Source organism: Nicotiana tabacum, chromosome 21 (assembly GCF_000715075.1).
Source record: "Nicotiana tabacum cultivar K326 chromosome 21, ASM71507v2, whole genome shotgun sequence".
Taxonomy (NCBI): Eukaryota; Viridiplantae; Streptophyta; class Magnoliopsida; order Solanales; family Solanaceae; genus Nicotiana; species Nicotiana tabacum.
Window position 1 is genome coordinate 52,241,158 of NC_134100.1, and position 22,030 is coordinate 52,263,187.

Consider the following 22,030-nt stretch of genomic DNA (forward strand, 5'->3'; position numbering starts at 1 on the left):
GAGAAGGTTAAGGTAATTCAGGATCGACTTCGCACAGCCCAGTCCAGACAGAAGTGTTATGCGGATCAGAAGGTTTGCGATGTTGCATTCATGGTTGGAGAGCGGGTCTTGCTCCGGGTTTCGCCTATGAAGGGCGTTATGAGGTTCGGGAAGAAGGGCAAGCTGAGCCTAAGGTTCATTGGTCCCTTTGAGGTGTTGCGGCATGTTGGGGAGGTTGCTTATGAGCTTGCTTTACCTCCCTGTCTAGAAGGAGTTCATCCAGTATTCCATGTCTCGATGCTCTGGAAGTATCACGGCGATCCGTCTCATGTGTTGGATTTCAGCTCAGTCCAAATGGACAAAAATTTCTCTTATGTTGAGGAGCCAATAGCTATTTTGGACAGGCAGGTTCGTAAGCTGAGGTCAAAGAACATTGCTTCAGTGAAAGTTCAGTGGAGGGGTCAGCCGATCGAGGAGGCTACTTGGGAGACCGAGCATGATATGCGCAGCCGTTATCCACATCTTTTCACCACTTCAGGTATGTCTCTATACTCATTCGAGGACGAACGATTGTTTTAAGAAGGGGGAGGATGTAATGACCCGGCCGGTCGTTTTGAGAGTTATAGCCCCGATCCCCTGTTTACTGCTTTCCCTGTATCTTTTTTCTACTTATGTGACTTGTCGGGAGGTTATTGTTGTGGTTTTGGAGTAAATTGGAACACTTAGTCCCTAAACGGAAGCTTAAGTCTTGGGATTTTGATCGTAGTCAGGACTATGTGAAGATGAATTCGGAATGGAGTTTCGTCGGTTCCGTTAGCTCCGTTCGGTGATTTTGGACTTAGGGGCGTGTCCGGATTGTGTTTTGGAGGTCTGTAGATGATTTTGGCTTGAATTGGAGAAAGTCAAAATTTTGGAGATTTTGACCGGTAGTGGACTTTTTGATATCGGGGTCGAATTCCGATTCCGGAAGTTGGAGTAGGTCCGTAATGTCAATTATGATTTGTGTGCAAATTTTGAGGTCAATCGGACGTGATTTGATAGGTTTCGGCATCGGTTGTAGAAATTAAAAGTTTCAATCATTAAGTTTGAATCAGAGGGTGATTCATGTTGTTAGCGTTGTTTGATGTGATTTGAGGGCTCGACTAAGTTCGTATGGTATTTTAGGACTTTTTGGTATGTTTGGTTGAGGTTCCGAGGGCCTCGGGTGTGTTGCGGATGCTTAAAGGATTGAATTTGGACTTAGGCTAGTTGCTAAAGATTTTCTGGTTTCTGTTGTTTTCGCACCTGCGGAGGGGAGACCGCAGGTGCGGGATCGCACGTGCAGAAGGAGGAGCGTAGGTGCGGTTTGGTCAAGCTTGGTCTGTGAGCGCAGGTGCAAAATGGGAGCCGCATTTGCGCATCGGCAGATGCGAAGGATTGACCACAGGGCGAAAAGGGGCAGCCTGGGGAGAGTCACAGATGCGGAAGTTCATCCGCAGAAGTGGGCTCTAATGTGCGTGCCCTGGTCCGCAGAAGCGGATCTTTGGACCTTAAGCCATTTCCGCACTTGCGATTGAAATTTCGCAGGTGCGGCGTCGCAGGTGCGACTGGTAGTCTGCAAATGCGGAATCGCTGGGTAGAAAAGGTCAATTTCGAGGGTTTGATCTCATTTTCATTTTGGGTCCCTGAGAGCTCGGATTGAGGCGATAATTCAAGGAGTTTTCAGAGAGAACTTTGGGGTAATGATTCCTAACTCTTTTATGGTTATATTCCACTAACTATAGTTGATTTCATCATTTAATTAGGGAATTTAGTTGAGAAATTTGGGAAAGATGGGAGAAGTTCTTCAACTAAGTTTTTTAGTTTTGATTGGAATTTTGATATTGGATTTGGATAATTTTGGTACGAATGAGCTCGTGAGTAAATGGGTGTTCATATTTTGTGACTTTTGCCCGATTCCGAGACGTGGGCCCGGGGAGGCTTTTTTGGGCGATTTTCTAATTTCTTGATTTAGCTTTGATTTCATTAATTAGATTAGTTTCTTATAGTTGTATTTATGGTATGTAATTGATTTTGGCTAGATTTGGTCCATTCGGAGTCGGATATTCATGGAAAAGTCATTGTTACCGATTGATTGAGCTTGGTTCGAGGTAAGTGGCTTGCCTAACCTTGTGTGGGGGAAATTCCCTTAGGATTTGGTACTGTTGTAATATGTGAGCACTGTGTACGTGAGGTGACAAGTATGTACACGGGCTATTTGTTGTAAAACCCGATTTATTTTACTGAGTAGCAACCTGTTTTTCCTTTAATTTGAGTTATACCGTTTAAATGAGTATTAGTCTGTTTTCATTCTTAATTGAGCTATCCCAATATGTGTAGTTATCCTGTTTAGTCTAATATCACATGTCTACGTGCTTTAACTGCTTATTTGAACTATGTGAAGCATGCCTAGTTGATTTCCTGCTTTTCCTTGATCTTTATCAGTATAACTGTAGAAATCTTGTTGTTAACTATTGTATTTGTCGGTTTGAGCTGTGTGTTTACTTTTGAGACTACGAGACGGTTCCTCGGGAGTTCTCCCTGCACATTTACTTTTGAGACTACGAGGCGGTTCCTTGGGAGATCTCCCTGCACATTTACTTTTGAGACTACAAGGTGGTACCTCGGGAGTTCTCCCTGCATATTTACTTTTGAGACTACGAGGCGGTACCTCGGGAGTTCTCCCTGTATATTTACTTTTGATACTACGAGGCGGTACCTCGGGAGTTCTCCCTGTATATTTACTTTTGAGACTAAGAGGTAGTACCTCGGGAGTTCTCCCTGTATATTTATTTTGGGACAACCAGATGGTATCTCGGGAGATCCCCTGATGTTTACCCCTATGTGGTGTACTGTTGCCTTGCTGTGTTTCCTTTTTGTTAAATTCTAGTCTCTTATTATACTATTATATTCCCCTGCTTTATTTATTATATACCAGTGGGCCTGACGTATTACTCGACCGAGGTTAGGCTTGGCACTTACTGGGTACCGTTGTGGTGTACTCATGTTACTTTTCTGCACATATTTTTGTGTGCAGATCCAGGTACTTCTTATCAGCCCCGTTATTAGCTGAGAGTGCTTGTTGTTGTACGGAGACTTGAAGGTACATCTTCCGCGTTCGCAGACCTCGGAGTCCCCTTCTATCCTACCCTATGTCAGTTACCTTATGTACTTCTTTTATTAGACTCTGGTGTATAGAGATACTACATTCCTCCTGTAGATTGTGACTTATGATGTTCCAGGTTTTGGGAAGACTGTGTATTTATAGAGTATTGGTTATTGTACATGCCGAGCGGCATTGTTACTAGTTATTCATTTATCCACTGCTGTTAGTTGCCAATATTTTTTGCAATTTGTTAGGCTTACCTAGTCGTAGAGACTAGGTGCCATCACGACGTTATATGGAGGGAGTTTGGGTTGTGACAACAACATTTGGCACCTCAACTTGTGCCTCATCTTCTTGTTCAAAATCTTCCACTTCGACCGCTTGTTCTTTCTCATTTTGATGTAGTTTCCCACTTCGGGTTGTAATGGCCATACAATGAGAGGTTGGGCCACTGCCACTACATTTTGGGTTTGCAATTGTATCACTTGGGAGTGTGCCTTTTTGCTTCGGGTTTTGTCATCTTGAGAAATCCCTCATTTGCATCTCCAACTTTTGAATAGATGCGGTGTGAGAACCCACAAGCTCGGTCATAATTTTTATTGAAGTGTCGGACCTCTCTTGATTCTGTATGTTCCAATTTGGAAACACTTGAATAACTCTCCTTCCAATGTGGAGAGTTATAATATTTCCCCTTTGGTAGAACATAGGGGTTTGAACTCCGATTTGAAAAATTATTGTTGTTGTTGTTGTTACTCCAATTTCCTTGATTTGAACTACCTTGGTCATTTCGCCATTGTTGGTTACCTTGACCTTGCAGGTTAGGTCTCCATTGGTGTTGTTGTCCTGATGTCACGACCCAAACCGATGGGCCGCGACGGGCACCCGGTACCTTACTCAACCGAGTACCAACATAACATATCTTTTCATGTCATACTATGATAGATAACTGAGCCGGAAGGCTTCCGTGAGATAAGTAGAATACAACATGTGATACCAACTTATACATAAGACATACGGGCCTATAAGACCAAAATAACCACTCGTACACTGAACATAGGCAGACAAGGCCATACAATCTTTTACGTACATGACATCTGTCTACAAGCCTCTAAGAATACATAATTTTCATAAAGGTCGGGACAGAGCCCCGCCATACTAAACAATACACATTTAAATCATACTGACCAAACAAGCAACTCCGGAGCAAATGGAGTGCACCCATAATTTTCTTCTGAGCTGATCGCCTACTTGGAGGACTCTCGACCTGTCTATCGAGACCTGCGGGCATGAAATGCAGCGTCCCCAGGCAAAAGGGATGTTAGTACAAATAATGTACCGAGTACGTAAAGAATAAAAATCAGTAAATAATAGACATGAGAGAAACATGGAGTAAAAGACTCGACATGTACGTCTGCATAGCTTTGTGAATTATTTCATTTTTATAATGTCATGCATATGCGTATAAATGTCATACCATGCATAGGTATATGTGTTCATAACATCATCAAGCCACTGAGGGCATCCCATCATATCATTTCGGCCACTGTGGGCAAATCATCAACGTATACCAGCTGATCAGGTGGTGGTGCGTATATAATATATATATATATATATATATATATATATATATATCATCAACGTATACCATCTGATCAGGTGGTGGTGCATATATAACGCCATAATCTTTTCCCATATTCCATATACATATAATATACATATATACGCGTATATAACGCCATCTGGTCATGGGTCAATGTATATGTATAAATGCATGAAATGCATAAGAAATACGTTAATAATATTTTCTCGGAATGTCATAAAAATAATATGCCTTAAGAAATACGTTAATAAGATTTTCTCGGAATGTCATAAAAATAATATGCCTGGCGGATAAATTTTATCAAATACGTATGTTTTTGAGACCCATGAACAGAAGATATAATAATTATTCAATATGGGGAATCAAAAATATAGACATCCCTAGTATTTCTATGAATAGAGTCATTTATGAAAGTTGCGTATTTTACTCGTTTCATTTGTATTATTTGGATCATGCCAAAAAGAAAGAAGGGATAGCATTAACATACCTGGAGTAGGGAAAAATCCTTATGATATTCTTGGAAAAGGTTGCACCGTACTCCTTTAGAACCGCAAAATTTTACGTTGCTATGATTTTAATAATTCTCGTTGGAATTGTTTTGTCGCAAGAAATTTTGTTGAAACTTGCTAGATTATAGCGTCTGTTTGAATGTTTGAATTTAGGAAGATGTTATAAGGTTTCTTTCAGAAACTTGCTAGATTGAGGGAGTCTGTTTGAAGTGGTTGATTTGGGAAAAATGTTCCAAGATCTCTTACTTTGTTTCTTTAAGTCTAATGAAGCCAAAATGCTAAATGACTTACACGTTATGATGCCACCTTTCAATTAAGGTCATTAGTCACTTATCTTAAATGGAGGGGCTGTCACATTTAGTCATTAACACATATATCCCTAATTAATTAGGTAATATCCCATTAACCTATAATTAACCAATTACTCACATAATTAAGAATTACCTAAAATACTACTCCTTTTTAATGCACTTTATACATCATACTATCATGGCCATATGGTACCTTGTATGGCACTAATCTATAAATACCGGGTATTATAGCTCGGACCGTATTTTATCCCAAATTGTCAAACTTCGAGGAATTTCATTTTCTTTGATTTGCTTACCCTCTCTTCTTCATGAATATTCTCATCACTTGTTTGGAATAGCATAATACTTATAATTCCAAAATAATCTCATTCCCGAGCTTACGTCAATTAACTTACGACGAAATATTAGCATACAAAAAACAAATACGGGATGTAACATCTCATTTCCGAGCTTTCATCAATTTACTTATGACGTACTTTCACGTACAAAAACATGGGGTGTAACATCATTCCACCCTTTGGAACATTCGTCCTCGAATGTTGACTGATGCACTTATCATTTTTATAGCCTATGTCTTCTGACTAATTTATTACTCTCCTTGCCATCTAGGCAACTGTTCTGTGAATAAATCCAAAGGCCAAGGCATTCCCCCTTTAGGTCTCTTTCTCACACTATGACTTGTGGTCAGAATCCTTTCAATCTCGTAACTGTTGCTACCTTCGGTTATACAGCCTGTATGACCTTTTCCTTGTATGTGTGCCAATCTCTAGGCCTCACTTTGGGAACATATACAGAACTTGACAAGATGTCCCGCTGGGCATCTATGGTATACTGAAGCTCTTTGGTAGGTATTTTGTTGAACTTACAATATTGCTATATCTTATTTCGTAGACCCGATTATCTATCCGCATGACTTTACTACATCTAAGTAGGTCATACTATACCATAACTCTTACTTTGATTTATCGTTACTGAGGTCTGCTACCAAACTCCAGGTTACTTTTATTGCTTATCCAATATGTATAAATCTATGCCCTTTAATGCTTCCACACTAATGTTCATCTTACGAATGACGGCCTAATCTCATCTTATACTTTATGACTTGTATTCATCCATTGTTGATTCACCTCAATCTTGATCTGCAATCTTCCATTGATAACTTGAAACTTCTTACGTAATACATTACCATTAGGGCTTATGCTGTATCGAGGAATATTTGAAGTGATTTTTCTGATCCTCTTAGGGGCGATACTGTACTTCAATAATCGTATTTTATAGCATCCCAATGTGATTCACCTTATATTTTTAATTCCGTACAATCCATGAAATCCTCTGCAAATCATTACTCAGTCAAAGGCCCAAACGTCATCCTTTACTATCACAATCACACCCTTATTCCACTACTGGGGCAGCATTCCATTTTTTTCTAGATATTATTAATCTTAGACTCCTTTGAGTTCATTCAGGCTATACTGAACTTTCTATAACTTAGAGAAACCATTAGCTTTCTTATTTTCATGGGCTTAATCCCGAGGACTTATCCATTCTCGTCACCTTCTCACTCGCCCTTTCTCGTTCTTACTCTTGTCATAAAACTTTGTCGCTTTACTATACTTTAGCTTGGGACCTATACACTATTCGCGGCCTTCCTTCAACTTGCTTGCACCATAGATTTCCTTGTGTATTCTGGAACAACAATCGAGATATCACATCGTCTCTAACTCTTCTTTACTCTCTTGACTAGATCTCTCGTTACTTAGAAACCATAGGCTGGAAGGTACGCCACTGACGACGCTGCTATCATTCCTGGATATTGAATCCTAGTGCTTCTAGCCTTCTATCCGAAGCATGGACTATTCACGATCTTCTGCCTTTGAGTATATTGTATGTTGTTCACCTTTACCTTACTTACCTTAAAATCTTGCATCGTATTTTTTATTTCTTTCATGACCTCCCTTCCACATAGGTATAATTCACGTCCATAACTTGAATCTCTATTATAATACTTGCACCTCTGGTGCCTATACAATCCGGTAGGAGCTCCATACTGAATTCTTATGAGGCTAGTATTTTTCTAACTGGCTTTATTGTAGAGCCGTTATAGAATATGATTGTTATACTATCCCTTTGGTACCTCTGATATTAAGAGTGATCCTGTAATGTTCTCAATCATGATTTCTATAATTTTCTGGGTCCAACAATCAGATTCCTGATTAACTTAGTTGATGTAACTCTTTAGTTTCCTCTTCCTTCCGATCATCCTTTATGTAGGCTTAAGCTATCTTCCGATCTGCGGCTAATGGCATTTAGTTATTACTTTATCCTTTCATGGACACTATGGAAAACCATGATACAATCTTCTAATGATTCAATCCTTTGTCTATGACCTGGACCCAATTCCTTCTTTTAACTTATACCGAAGTCTTCTACGGCTGATCATTAATCGAATAATTCCTTTCGTTCCATTTCAGCTTTCTTCACACGTAAGCAATTGTTTTTCCTAGTCTTTTGCCCCCTTGTTGCGTGCATGCTTAGCTTATTTGAGTTCTCACGCATGCCGAAATTTTTGTGCAAATCATATGGTCTCGAATATTACTTTTGGTTTCACTTCCCATTCACTAGCCACGATAGATTCCTCTTTCTTATGGCAGACGTACAATGTTGTTGTAAAATTGTTGTTACAAGACCATTTCCTCTTTAGGTTACTGTGCTTAGGTTGAAGCCTTTGTCCTCATTTCCTCAGCTAGTCTTTCACTGTAGTACTTAGGAAGGACCCTCTGACTCTTGTAAAGCTGCGAGCTTATTACATCGTATACCTAATAAAATTTTTGATGTCCTTCCTTGCCTACAATTATCCATAGTTACTTTCCTCCACGCCCTTGTGCTTGTAGGGTTGCTTATGAACTGATTTTTTGACTGTCTTCCCAGTGGCACTTTCTTTTATTCCCGTAATACTCATACGGTACCTTTAACAACCCTAACTACTATCTGAATGTTTCTTAAGTATTACAATGACATTAATGCGAGGCTGAATTCACTATACTGGGTTTTACTATGTTTATCTTGCAAGATCTGCTGACTCGTCTATAACCTCCTATTTAGCCATAACTAGGCTCTTCCTTAATCAACTACCAACTACTCGTTGGCCCATTCTCATATCAATGTTTTGCGTAACGTTTCTTGGGTTATTTCCTTTGTTTTAACTTACCTCTCGCACTGGCTCCTTATCTATCAATAACATTTCGGGCAATAACCCTTACTTCCTCTCCTTGACGTCGTGTTTGCATAATGTTCTGGAATCGTAGCCTATTTGTAGGCTTTAAATAAGTGCAATCTCATCCCTTTTTCATTTTTGTCGCATTCTTCCTTTACCATACCATAATTACTAGAACCACTTAATTCTGACTTAATGACACATCACTCCATATTCCCCCCTTTAGGGGAGTACTAATAGTTAGAGCTATGACGATCTACCTATAGATGTTTTACCTTTTTATTCTTGGCGTCCTTTTACATTATCGATTACCTTTACTCGCCTTGCGGTAATCCTTCTGTACCAAGGATAACAAAATTCCTTACTCACGAGGAAGGCACCTAGTATAATTGGCACATACCGTCCCTTAAGCTTAACTTTGCTCACATTGCTTGCTTTAGGAAAACGTCTTCCTAAACGACCATTCTCTAAATTTCTCATGAATCTTCTTCTATTGTCCATTCTATTATCGCCAGAACGAAATCTGAAACTCTTATGATACCGACTATTATCCATTCACTCAGTCCCTAATTCATGTTTAGTTTATCTTGTTCACCAGCCCATACTGATTCCTATTATTCTGGGGTCTAACTTTTCCTTCCGGTAGTTGCGTTGGAGTTACGAACTTATATCTCGAAGTGAGGATATGACTTTATGGCCTATACTCTTTTGTTGTCTTAAGGCCTGTCACCTCTCGTCTCTTCCTTCACTTGTCTATAGATTCTGTAATACTTTCATCTTTCGATCTACCGTTGTCATCCATGTATCATATCTTACTTGTAATGCTTCATTAGCTCTCTTCTTATTTCCTGCTAACATTTAGCTCCCCTTTGCTCCATCCACTGGCTCTTCGGGTTGCCTAGCATTATCTCTCTACTAGGAACGGGAGCCATACTAAGATAATATTTATCCTTTCCAGGCTTCCAGTGCCTATCTTTGTAGCACTCATATCTAGCTGTACTATTTTAGAGTGCGCTATTTGGGTGTCTCACAAGGAGACCTATTAGCACATTTACAATATCTTTCGGAAATGTCAACTAACGCAAATAATCAATTCACCATTTTGGGTTACTCTAACCCCAGCCGGACCCTGATATCCCGTCCTTTTCTTAATCTACAACTGTTAGCCCCCAATAGGGTATAACTGAGATGGGTGTGGCCAATTATACATACCTCTGTTACTGTTGAGGGTAACTCACAATGCTTATATTTTTCTGCCGGAACTGTAATACTGATAATCTTCATTAACTGGGTGCCTCGTACCCTTCTTCACCTTGCTTCTTTTACTTGCTGAAACTTGTGTCTCCCTCCTTATTCCTTTTTACTGTAAGAGTGGATAGGCATTTTTGCCTTAGGGATCCTTATCAAGAAGCTTACACATCTTAGTATACATATGATTTGTTGAATACCTCATATTTATCAATCATAAGCATGATGCAAAAATCAAGTTCCTCTGACTCAACTCTTTCACAGCCACATGCAATCTCTTACCAACCGTCTTTCTAGACGTAGGCATCGTCATATTAGGAATATGATAGAGTTTAGGAAATTGAGTTCCTACAACTGAGCTCTACCACACGATCTAGAGTAAGAAGAAAGAGTGACAGTCCTAAATACCCTGTAGCCTCCTGCTTATAAGTGTGGTGCACAACACACCCATAAACAAGACTCTACTAGACACGGCTTGTAGACTCCCTAGGACAGAACTGTTCTGATACCACTTTTGTCACGACCCAAACCAATGGGCCGTGACGGTCACCCGATACCTTACTCAACCGAGTACCAACATAATGTATCTTTTCATGCCATACTATGATAGATAACTGAGCCAGAAGGCTGCCGTAAGATAAGTAGAATACAGCATGTGATACCAACTTATACATAAGACATACGGGCCTATAAGACCAAAATAACCACTCGTACACTGAACATAGGCCGACAAGGCCATACAATATTTTACGTACATGACATCTGTCTACAAACCTCTAAGAATACATAATTTTCATAAAGGTTGGGACAGAGCCCCGCCATACCAAACAATACACATCTAAATCATATTGACAAAACAAGCAACTTCGGAGCAAATGGAGTGCACCCACATTTTTCCGCTGAGCTGATCGCCTACTTGGAGGACTCTTGACCTGTCTATCGAGACCTTCGGGCATGAAATGCAGCATCCCTACACAAAAGGGACGTCAGTACAAATAATGTACCGAGTACGTAAGGAATGAAAATCAGTAAATAATAGACATGAGAGAAATATGGAGAAAAAGACTCGACATGTACGTCTGCATAGTTCTGTGAATCATTTCATTTTTATAATGTCATGCATATGCGTATAAATGTCATACCATGCATAGGTATATGTGTTAATAACATCTTCAAGCCACTGAGGGCATCCCATCATATCATTTCGGCCACTGTGGGCAAATCATCAACGTATACCGGCTGATCAGATGGTGGTGCGTAAATAACGCCATAACCTTTTCCCAACCCTATACATATAATATACATATATATGAGTATATAACGCCATCTGGTCATGGGTCAATGTATATGTATGAATGCATGAAATGCATAAGAAATACATTAATAATATTTTCTCGGAATGTCATAAAAATAATATGCCTTAAGAAATACGTTAATAAGATTTTCTCGGAATGTCATAAAAATAATATGCCTGGCGGATAAATTTTATCAAATACGTATGTTTTTGAGACCCATGAACAGAAGATATAATAATTATTCATATGGGGAATCAAAAATATAGACACCCCTAGTATTTCTATGAATAGAGTCATTTATGAAAGTTGCGTATTTTGCTCATTTCATTTGTATTATTTGGGTCATGCCAAAAAGAAAGAAGGGATAGCCTTAACATACCTGGAGTAGGGGAAAATCCGTATGATATTCCTGAAAAAGGTTGCACTGTACTCCTTTAGAACCGCAAAATTTATGTTGCTATGATTTCAATAATTCTCGTTGGAATTGTTTTGTTGCAAGAAATTTTGTTGAAACTTGCTAGATTATAGCATCTGTTTGAATGTTTGAATTTAGGAAGATGTTATAAGGTTTCTTTTAGAAACTTGCTAGATTGAGGGATATGTTTGAAATGGTTGATTTTGGAAAAATGTTCCAAGATCTCTTACTTTGTTTCTTTAAGTCTAATGAAGCCAAAATTCTAAATGACTTACACGTTATGATGCCACCTTTCAATTAAGGTCATTAGTCACTTATCTTAAATGGAGGGGCTTCCACATTTAGTCATTAACACATATATCCCTAATTAATTAGGTAATATCCCATTACCCAATAATTAACTAATTACTCACATAATTAAGAATTACCTAAAATACTACTCCTTTTTAATACACTTTATACATCATACTATCATGGCCATATGGTACCTTGTATGGCACTAATCCATAAATACCGGGTATTATAGCTCGGACCGTATTTTATCCCAAATTGTCAAACTTCGAGGAATTTCTTTTTCTTCGATTTGCTTACCTCTCTCCTTCATGAATATTCTCATCACTTGTTTGGAATAGCATAATACTTATAATCCCAAAATAATCTCATTCCCGAGTACTTACGACGAAATATTAGCGTACAAAAAAAAATACGGGATGTAACATCTCATTTCCGAGCTTTCATCAATTTACTTATGGCGTACTTTCACGCACGAAAATATGTGGTGTAACACCTGAGCCTTGGTAGTGTTGTCTCTGATATCCTCCTTGTGGATTGTTCACATAATTTTCTTCTTCATATTCCTCATTTGACGTTGGTTGCACATCTTCCACAATATTCACTTTCTTATTTTGCCTTTCGGTGAACATTTTTGTTAACACATTGACATTGGCAGCAAGCCCGATAATTACTTGATCTCTTTCTTGATTCTCCTTAATCATGTTGGTCAAGGAAGGAGTACCATATGCAATTCCACCCGTGATATCTTCCAAATGCCAAGCTTGGATATGTTCGACCATCTTGTCGAGGATTTATGTGACCTCTGCAAATGTTTTATCCATGAATGATCCATCCGTAACATTTTTGGCTATGGATTGATTCATAGGATCCAAGCCCGTGTAAAAGTTCTCCAACAAAATAGTGTCCGGAAACCCATGATTCGATGACCTCACAAAATATAGCTTGAATTTAGCCCATGCCTCATGTAGGTTCTCTCCCGATAATTGCTTGAAGAAGAAAATGTTATCTCGAAGCTCATACTTCTTGCTTTGTGGGAACCATTTTGATAGGAAAGCTCGGACAAGTTCGGCCCAAGTGTGGATGGATTTAGGAGGTAGATTTTGGATCCACTGTCTTGCCTCTCCGACTAAAGAGTATTTGAACACCCTCAACCTTAGGGAATCATCCGAGGATTATGCATTGCACACACACCCAAAAAGATTCTGAGATGCTGTGTCGGATCATCGTCGGTGGAATTTCGGAAGAACCCGTCCGCCTTTAGCATTAGGATTAGTATGTGTTCCACTTCGAAGGTAGCAGCGCCAACTCTAGGAGGGAAAATGGCATTGGTATCCTCAATATACTCATCTATATCCGCAAACACATTCTCTTCTTCTGTCTCGCCCATGTTTACCTAATAACACCAAGCAAAGCAAGCAAAGTGTGATGGAATAGAAGAAGATGTAAAGAAAAGCTCACACTAGTTAGTAGTTTTAAAATTGTATTCTCCGGCAACGATGCCAAAATTTGATACCCTCAAATTACACCTATATGAATGGTGTAAGGCGGTCGATGTCAAATATAATAACTCAACTAGGTTGGTGTTGAATCCCACAGGGAATAGGTGTGAAAAGGTTACTTGAGTAGTGTGTAACTTGACTTAAGCCGTAGTTCTACTCCGTTAGTTTAAAAAGAGTTTTGTAATTGTGAATTGTCAAGAAAAGCTATTTTGTTAAGAGAATTGATTAATTTGATTAAGAAACAAGGTTGTGTCCACCTCAATGGAATATAATGCTATTGGTGTTAATATGATATATTTCTAATGGAAGGTCCTTTGATATGCAAATGGTTCCTAAATGACTACCCAATATTTTCCAATAATTAGGTAGTATTTCCTCTTTATGATTTTCCCAAATATAAAAGAGTTAATTTAAGAACAACCAATTTATGCCAAGTAGAACCCACTTATTCCTAAGCGATTCTATTAAGCAAGGTTTAAAGTCTTGAGTTCTTGCTATTCAATTCTATCATCAACCTTTATTTTTCAAGTAAATATAGAGTAAAATGGCACTAGTCAATGCTTGCAACCATCAACCATAAATGAAGCATGGGAAATGAATAGAAATCAACCAATCATATATATATATATATATATATATATATATATATATATATATATATATATATATATATATATATATATTCAATTATAAACACTCATTAACATTACACCCACTTAGGGTCTACAAACTTAGTATTTAAAGTTAGCTACTCATACTAGAATATAAGAACAAAGCAATAAATAAAGTCATAAAAGCTTAAAAAGAGGACAAAGTCTTGGAATCTCTCTCAAAATATCCAAAATAATAGTGTATAGAATTCTCTAAGTGTTGCCTCTTTTTCAGACAAGATGGTCCACAAAACCCCTACTCATTCTATTTATAATTGCCCAAAAGTCGTGGACAAAAAGTGACAAAAATGACCATGCAGGTTAAGTCTGCGATCGCAGAATGGGCTACAAAACGTGTTCGTGGTCCGCATATCTTCATCCGCGCCACAAATATGATCATTAGTCTTTCTAGTTCTTCCTCTCATAATGATTATGCGGTCCGCATAGTGGTTTTGCGGCTGCATAGCGTACCGCAAATTCATCTTCACTGGAGGCCCTCTTGCATTTGTGCGACGACTATGCGGTCCACATAAGTGTTAAGCGACCGCATAATGGATCGCAGATTTGATTCTCTGATACTGGGATGGTCTGTTTAGCTTTGCGATGGATCTGCGGTTCGAACATCACTTCTGCGGTCGCAGACCTGCCGCATATATGCTTTTTCATGGGTTTTTATCATCTTTTTCATGTTCTTGGTTCTTCAAGTCTGGTTTCCTATTTAGTATCAAAAGAGCTGCATTTCTACGGCACATCAATATTTATGTTAAATATTATGAAAAGACTTTTGAATGATAAATTGATTACTGAATTAGTGAGATGAATTGAATCACATGATTAGTCATAGCCATCTTTTAGCCATATGACCTTTTATTCGCATTTCTATTATTATGATATAGTGCCTCGTAAATATAAATTCATGAGTTAGAGAGTTGGATATTTGTGAAAAGTTGAGAGTTTTGAAACCAAGAACATTGTGAGCGAATATTAGTTATTGAATGATATTGTGATTAGATGGGGTTGCATGCCGCAACAGTATTATTAGTGGATCCGGTTGCACACTCCAACGACGCTTGGATAAGGATTCATCCCTCTGGAATCAGGTGAGTACCCATGTTACTTTGGGCCCTGTGAGCGCATGCACCCAGATTGGTGCTAGTTTAGACACTTGGCCAGTGTTGGATATATGGACTTGCGCAATGAGGTCTTAGTATCGCATCACGATCATGCATTGGTAACTTAAACTTGTGGAGTGGCTCTTAATTATATATAAATGTTGAATTGTGTAGTGAAGCTTGGTATTGGATCATGAGCATACATTGGTAGCCTAGAATCTAGTTGTGGCTCTTAAATATATATGAATGTTGATTGACTCATATCATGATCACATAAAGAATTGAGATAACTGATATTGTATTCTATGCTAATTGATACTGTATTCTGTTTCTTAGTCTAAAAAGCATGACAAAATTACAGGTTTGATGTGTTTTTTCACTTTTGGACTTGATTGATGATATCATGCCTTATTACAAGTTCCATTTATGAGTTCATTTGTTTATTTGACTTATAGTAAGTATCGATGTCGACCCCTCGCCACTACTTCTTCGAGGCTAGCTTACTGAGTACCGTGGTTTTGTACTCATAATATACTTTTATTTAATTCTATGTAGGTTCTAAGACTGGTATTAGGGGTACCCATTGAGCTGATTAGGAATATTTTATTGGAAACTTCATGGTGAGCTGCAATACTTGCTCCAATTCGCTGCACATGGATTCCCCCTTCCCTACTCATTTATATCTATCATATGTATTTTCTCTTCGAACAGATGTTGTTGTTCTTTTAGATTATTTACTTTTTATTAGATTCTTGTGATGTAGTGCCATCGGGTTTTGGGTGTTTTTAGACAATTGTGGTCATGTTTAGACCATGTCTTTGATTATGCACTTATGATATTGATTCGAGATTTCTTTCGCATTGTTATTTTTATTATGAAATATTTAATGGCTTAAAAATTGGATTCTATTGTTGTTGTGAGTGTTGGCTTTCCTAGCAAGTACGTTAGGCGCCATCACGCCATTGTTGAGATTTTGGGTCATGGCAAGCTTGTATAATCGCTTTAGGTTCTAAGGGCCTCACAAGTCACAAGCAGGCATAGTTGTGTCTTGTGGATCCATATAGAGACGTTAGTATCTATCTACAATAGGCTATAGGGCATTATAAATTTTTCCATTCTTGATTCCTTATCTGCAACTTTATTTCAGCTTGAAGCCTATATCTTTAGTTCCTTCCTATTCGTTTGTATGCCATGTTGAGTATCCTATATCAGTTGGGCACCGACGACTTATGATGAAGTTGCATATATGGTGTGGGATGCTTTTCCCTATGTTATGAGGGCAGGCCACTATTGCCGCTTTGAGGAGGGGTGTTCATTCATTTTCAACCCTAGTGTTAGTGTTGCCCATGGTTTCAAGGCTATACATAGTGTATTGTGATGATTTATGCATTGATCCTGGATCAATTTTAGTGCAAAATGGTAGGGTGATTGCTTATGCATCACGGTAGTTGAAGCCCCATGAGAAGGATAATTTAGTTTATGATTTGGAGCTTGTTGTTCCAGCAGAGGAGAGGCATTTGGTTATGGGTGTTCAGGCCTTAGCTAATCAATTTGCGAGATTGGATATTTTCGAGCATAGTAGAGTTCTCGCTTGTGTTGTTGCGCAGTAATCCTTGTTTGAGTGCATTAAGGCTCATCAATATGATAATTTCCATTTACATGTGCTTAAGCACACGATGTTGTGAGGTGTTGCTAGAGGGATGATAATTGGAGATGACGATGTATTGCAGTTTTGTGGTCAAATTTCTGTTCCTAATGTTGATGGTTGAGGGAGTCGATTCTCGAGGAGGCTCACATTTTATAGTATTCTATTCATCCGGGTGCTACAAAAATATATCGTAATTTGAAGTAGCATTATTAGGGGTAGAGGATTAAAACAGACATTGTTGGACATGTTTCGCAGTATTTGGATTGTTAGCAAGTAAAGTATGAGCATCAAAGACTGGGTGGTTTGCTTCGAAAGATGAATATACTAGAGTAGAAGTGGGAGCGTATCATTATGGATTTTAAGGTAGGGTTTCCCCGGACCTTGGGGATGTTTGATGCTATTTGGGTTATTGTGGACAATTGAACAAGTATGTGCATTTCAATCTGGTGATGACTTCGTACATTTTAGAGAGTTCAAATATGATGAGAGGTGTTTGCTCGAGATACAAAGGGACTATGAATGCTTGATTATCATCTTGGTGTGCAATGTAGTCTTGAGTTTTGGATGTGTTGATGGACCTTTCAGTAGTTCATTGGTAGAATGAAATAGATTCTTACAGCCTGTGAATGAATGTAGATTAGGAATATTATGTAGTGGAAATACCCATGGCAAGGTCATAGAAAGATGTCGATATGAAGCTAAACAAGTGGACTATCTCTTGTGAGAGGGTTGGGGGTTGCATATTTTCTTATGGGGTTCCTATGAAGAGTTTTACCATCTATCCAGTGGGATGTATGTACCATAACATGAGTCTATATCCCTTGAAGAAGATGACACGACTATCACAAGGGTGAGTGTGAATTTGGGCTGATAATTTGGGATGTGTTTTGGTTAGTGCAACATGATCTTACGAGAAATTCAGCTGAGTAATAATGCGAAATCATGTTAGCTTAGGAGGATAAGTCATTGTAGGTTCTAGGGTGATGTGATTGTGGCTAAAATCCAAGTGGGGGAGTCTACCATCGATGCTTGGATCACATGGTCTTGTGTTGTTATAGTTTCTGGACTAAGGTATGCTTATGGATTAGTTATGACTTGAGGAGGATGATATCGAGGATAATTTGGGCAAGGAATTTGCTGGATGCATGATGTATTACACCTTGTTGATATATGAAAGTTATGGAATGACTCATGCTTGATGTTCCGTATGGATGTTGTGTGCAATGGGAAAGGGTTCACTCAGTTGCTTAAAGATGAGATTGTTTCTCTTTGGGGTATTCATGTGCTAACAGAGCACTAGTCGTTCGACATGTTTGGCTATGTATTCGGGACTAGGTCATCGTAGATGAATCTCGAGAAAGGTTTTAGTGGGTTCAAGATCCAAGATTGTGGTACCTAAGGAGTTTTGGTTTTGTGTATGGCTAAGGATTTAGGATTTGCATTGAATTGTGGAAGAGACTTGGAGTATTTCTATATCATTATCAGTTCTGAGATATAGTGTTTGAGTGATGGAAGAAACAACTTTGGATTCATGAACGGTCTCTTTAGAGCAAGCATTTCAGTTTTTGGTACACTGGGTGCATGAGAGGGAATAAAATGGCTTATGGGTCTTAGGAAGACATAGTTTTATGTTGGGATCACTTGGGATGAACTTTGGTGGAGGGCCATAGTGTATTGAGAAAGAGAAGTGTTATCTTGGATGTAGGCCAAGAGTCATTTAAAGAAGTTAGGCTAGTATAGCAGTGACTTTGTTTAGTATATAGAAATGACTGGTTCCTTTGGTATGATAGGGCTTTGTAGGTGTTTTTGTGCAAGACCTTTTGGGCTTGGCAGTCCACATGACTTGGTTAATTTAGAGGGATTCAATTATGATGGCTTGGTTTATGTGCAAATGGGTTTCGAAGAGTTTGTAATGGCTTTGACCACAACTTGAGGTTGAGTCTCCTACGGGTATGGAAAGTTAATTGCATGTCATGATTTTCTCCTAAAATGAGTTAAGTGGAAGGTTTCTGGTCAATATAGTGTTTATCCTACATGTGATTCAGAGTTGATAATGGGGTTCTCATATTTTCATATGATAGCATGATGGATGCGGTGAGCCGTGTGGGATTGAGATTGAATGGACAAATGTTGTGGTTCAGTTTTGAAAGGGAAGGTCATGGGCTCTAGACATCATGAGAGATTTTAGACGTGTAAGAGAATGCTAGCACTAATGTGTATCACCTGAGGAGGGTGTATATTACAGAAAACGCATTGTATATTGATTTGCGGATGCTTGACTAGCACTACAGAAATTGCATGGTGGGTAATTATTGATGTAACACCCTGGAAAATTTCGAAGTACTTAAGTGTAAAGCCCGATAAAATTTTCAAAGAAAATAATATTTCATGGTGCCGGACGCGGCTCGGACTTTTTGGGTTGAACAATGCACTAAAAAGTAAAGAAAAATGTTTGGCAGAAAAGTGCATTTCTGCGGTCCATTATGCGACCGCAGAACCACTCGGCGGACCGCATAATGGCCGCAGAGTGAGGCAGTTGATTGGGTCAGTTGGAAGAAACTATGCGGTCGACTATGCGACCGCATAACTGTTATGCGGTGCATTATGCGACCACATACATAGACAGTTCTTTTGGCTATTTTGTAACCAAATATGCGACCGATATGCGATGCGATCGCATACCTTGTTTTGGAGCTCCATTTTTGGGTTTTTAAAACTCGGCCCTATTTCGTTAAATACACTCTTTGGGCCATTTTTGAGACATAATCTGATATTTTAGAGTGAGAGAGAGTGCCATAGAGTGAGAAGGTGTTCTTCCATAATTTTTCTGCAATTCTTGCTCAAGTTTTGGAAGATTAATAAGGGAAGCTTACTAGGTCTTCATCCTAGAGGTAAGATTCTACACCCTAAACCCTAATTTCGAAATTTTCTGAAAATTGGTAACTAGCAAGATAAATTTCTGGGCATGGGAGTTGTTTATTTTACATGCATGTGTTATCAAAGGGTGTAGGAAGATTGTTGAGCTAAAAATGGTAAAGATTGGGTTGTGAGATGATGAAGTCCTTCATAAAAAGGACATTGAAACCTTAGTGTTTGATAAAATGCTCAAGTGAGCTAGAACCATAATCATCTTCCTAATTTTGATTCCATTTGTTATATTTCTAAAATAGATTGAAGTTGCTAAGAATTCCAGAATGTTTTAGAGTGTAAGGAAGCTCAAGTAAGGTATGTTGGCTAAACTCTTCTCTTAGAATTGAATCCCACGATATTCATGTAAATTATATAAGTCCCGAGTGATTCATTATGAAATTGGCTATTTCGAGTAAGATTGGGTTGAGCGATCTATGTTCAACAAGCTTTACAAATGCTCTATTCATGTTATGCTACTAATTGAGGATGTGTTAAAATATGGGCTATGCATTAATAATGTTTCGACTTTAAGTCAAGTTCAAATGAAGGCTATTATGCCAAATTTTGTGAAATATCTCTATGTGCATTAAACTCTAAATTTCTCACATGTATACTACACACTTTGATTTGAATTGTGTTTTGTTGTTGATGATGAGGATGATATTTGAAATTGATAATGTGAGCATGAAATACTGAATATGGCCAACGTGCCAAGAATGATCTTATAATTATGGCCACTAGTGCCAATGAAATGAAAAGATGTGAAAGTATTATGAAATGCGATAATTGATATAAAAAGGTTGATGTCTCAAATAAGACGACCTAGCCGATCGGGTCGTGATCGGACACCATGCTGCACACATGGTGGTGATTGTGCTGGAAATTGTAATTGAAATAGTAATTGTGGTTGATGTCCCTAATAGATAACCTAGCCGATCGGGTTGTGATCGGACTCCATATTAAAGACGGTGGTATTGATATTGAGAGAAATTATGGTTGATGCCTCTAATGAGATGACCTAGCCGATCGGGTCGTGATCAGACTCCGTGCTGAGAGTACGGTGGTACTGGTTTTGTGAATAATGGTATTGTGAATAATGGTATTGTGGACAATGGTATATCGATACTAAAAATCTCACAATGTGAGATATGAAAATTAATTTGAACATTGTTTTGATCCTAAATTGAGGTTTGATGTTGATTAAGTCTTTCATTGATATTATGATAATCTTATTTGTATTATTTGTCATTCTATTGAGAGGGTGTTTAATTATACATACTAGTGCTATTCGACGGTACTAACGTCCCTTTTGCCGGGGGCGCTGCATCTTTAATGGATGCAGGTGGTTCCACAGCAGGAGATATTGATCATTGATAGAGTTCACCTTCTTCCCAGCTGACTTGGTGAGCCCCACTTCATTACGGGGTCATAAATCTTTTGTACTTTGTGTATTCTATTTGAGGTATAGCCGGAACCTTGTTGCCGGCATTATTATTGCACTCTTCTTTATCTATAGAGGCTCCGTAGACATAGTGTGGGTTATGTATTGGTGCTGGAGAAAGACAAACTATGTTATGTTGTGGATGCATCACTTGTCCATTTGAGACTTTAAAAATGATGAAACTATTGGAAATGGATTGGTATTGTAGACATGAACACATTTTCGTCTAATTAATGATAATATGTATTTTCTCTATTCATGGATGAGTTTGGGTAGAATGAAATCTAACAGGCTTGCTCGGTCGGGTTCACTCGGTTGAGCGCCGATTGCGCTCCTCGATTTTTGGGCGTGACAATTGATGTTCAGGTTTTGCACTTGATACGAAAGATTTATGAGAGTATTTCTCATGCGGTTATTGTGGATGCGTGACGTGGTTGTCATTTAAATGTGAGAATTAGAGATCAGGTATGGAGATTCTTGTATTCTCGAAGTTTAGAGATTATATTTTTTAGAGGCAGACTATCCCTTTGGTTGTGAGTTGTGAAAGTGTGTTCAGGTTTGACAGATGATTGTATGTGTCATGGATAGGGTCACTGTGGACTTTTGGAAGGCTAATTACCTATTTTTGAATGATCTAAATCGGTTTTGGGGCCTAAATGTGTATTCTACACTGGATTCAATTTGCTTACTCAGTGCAACATTTGCTATGGTGTGTCATTGGGTGGAGTTGATCTTATTCATGCCCTGATCTATTTCATGTGTTACTCGCCTATGCTATGAT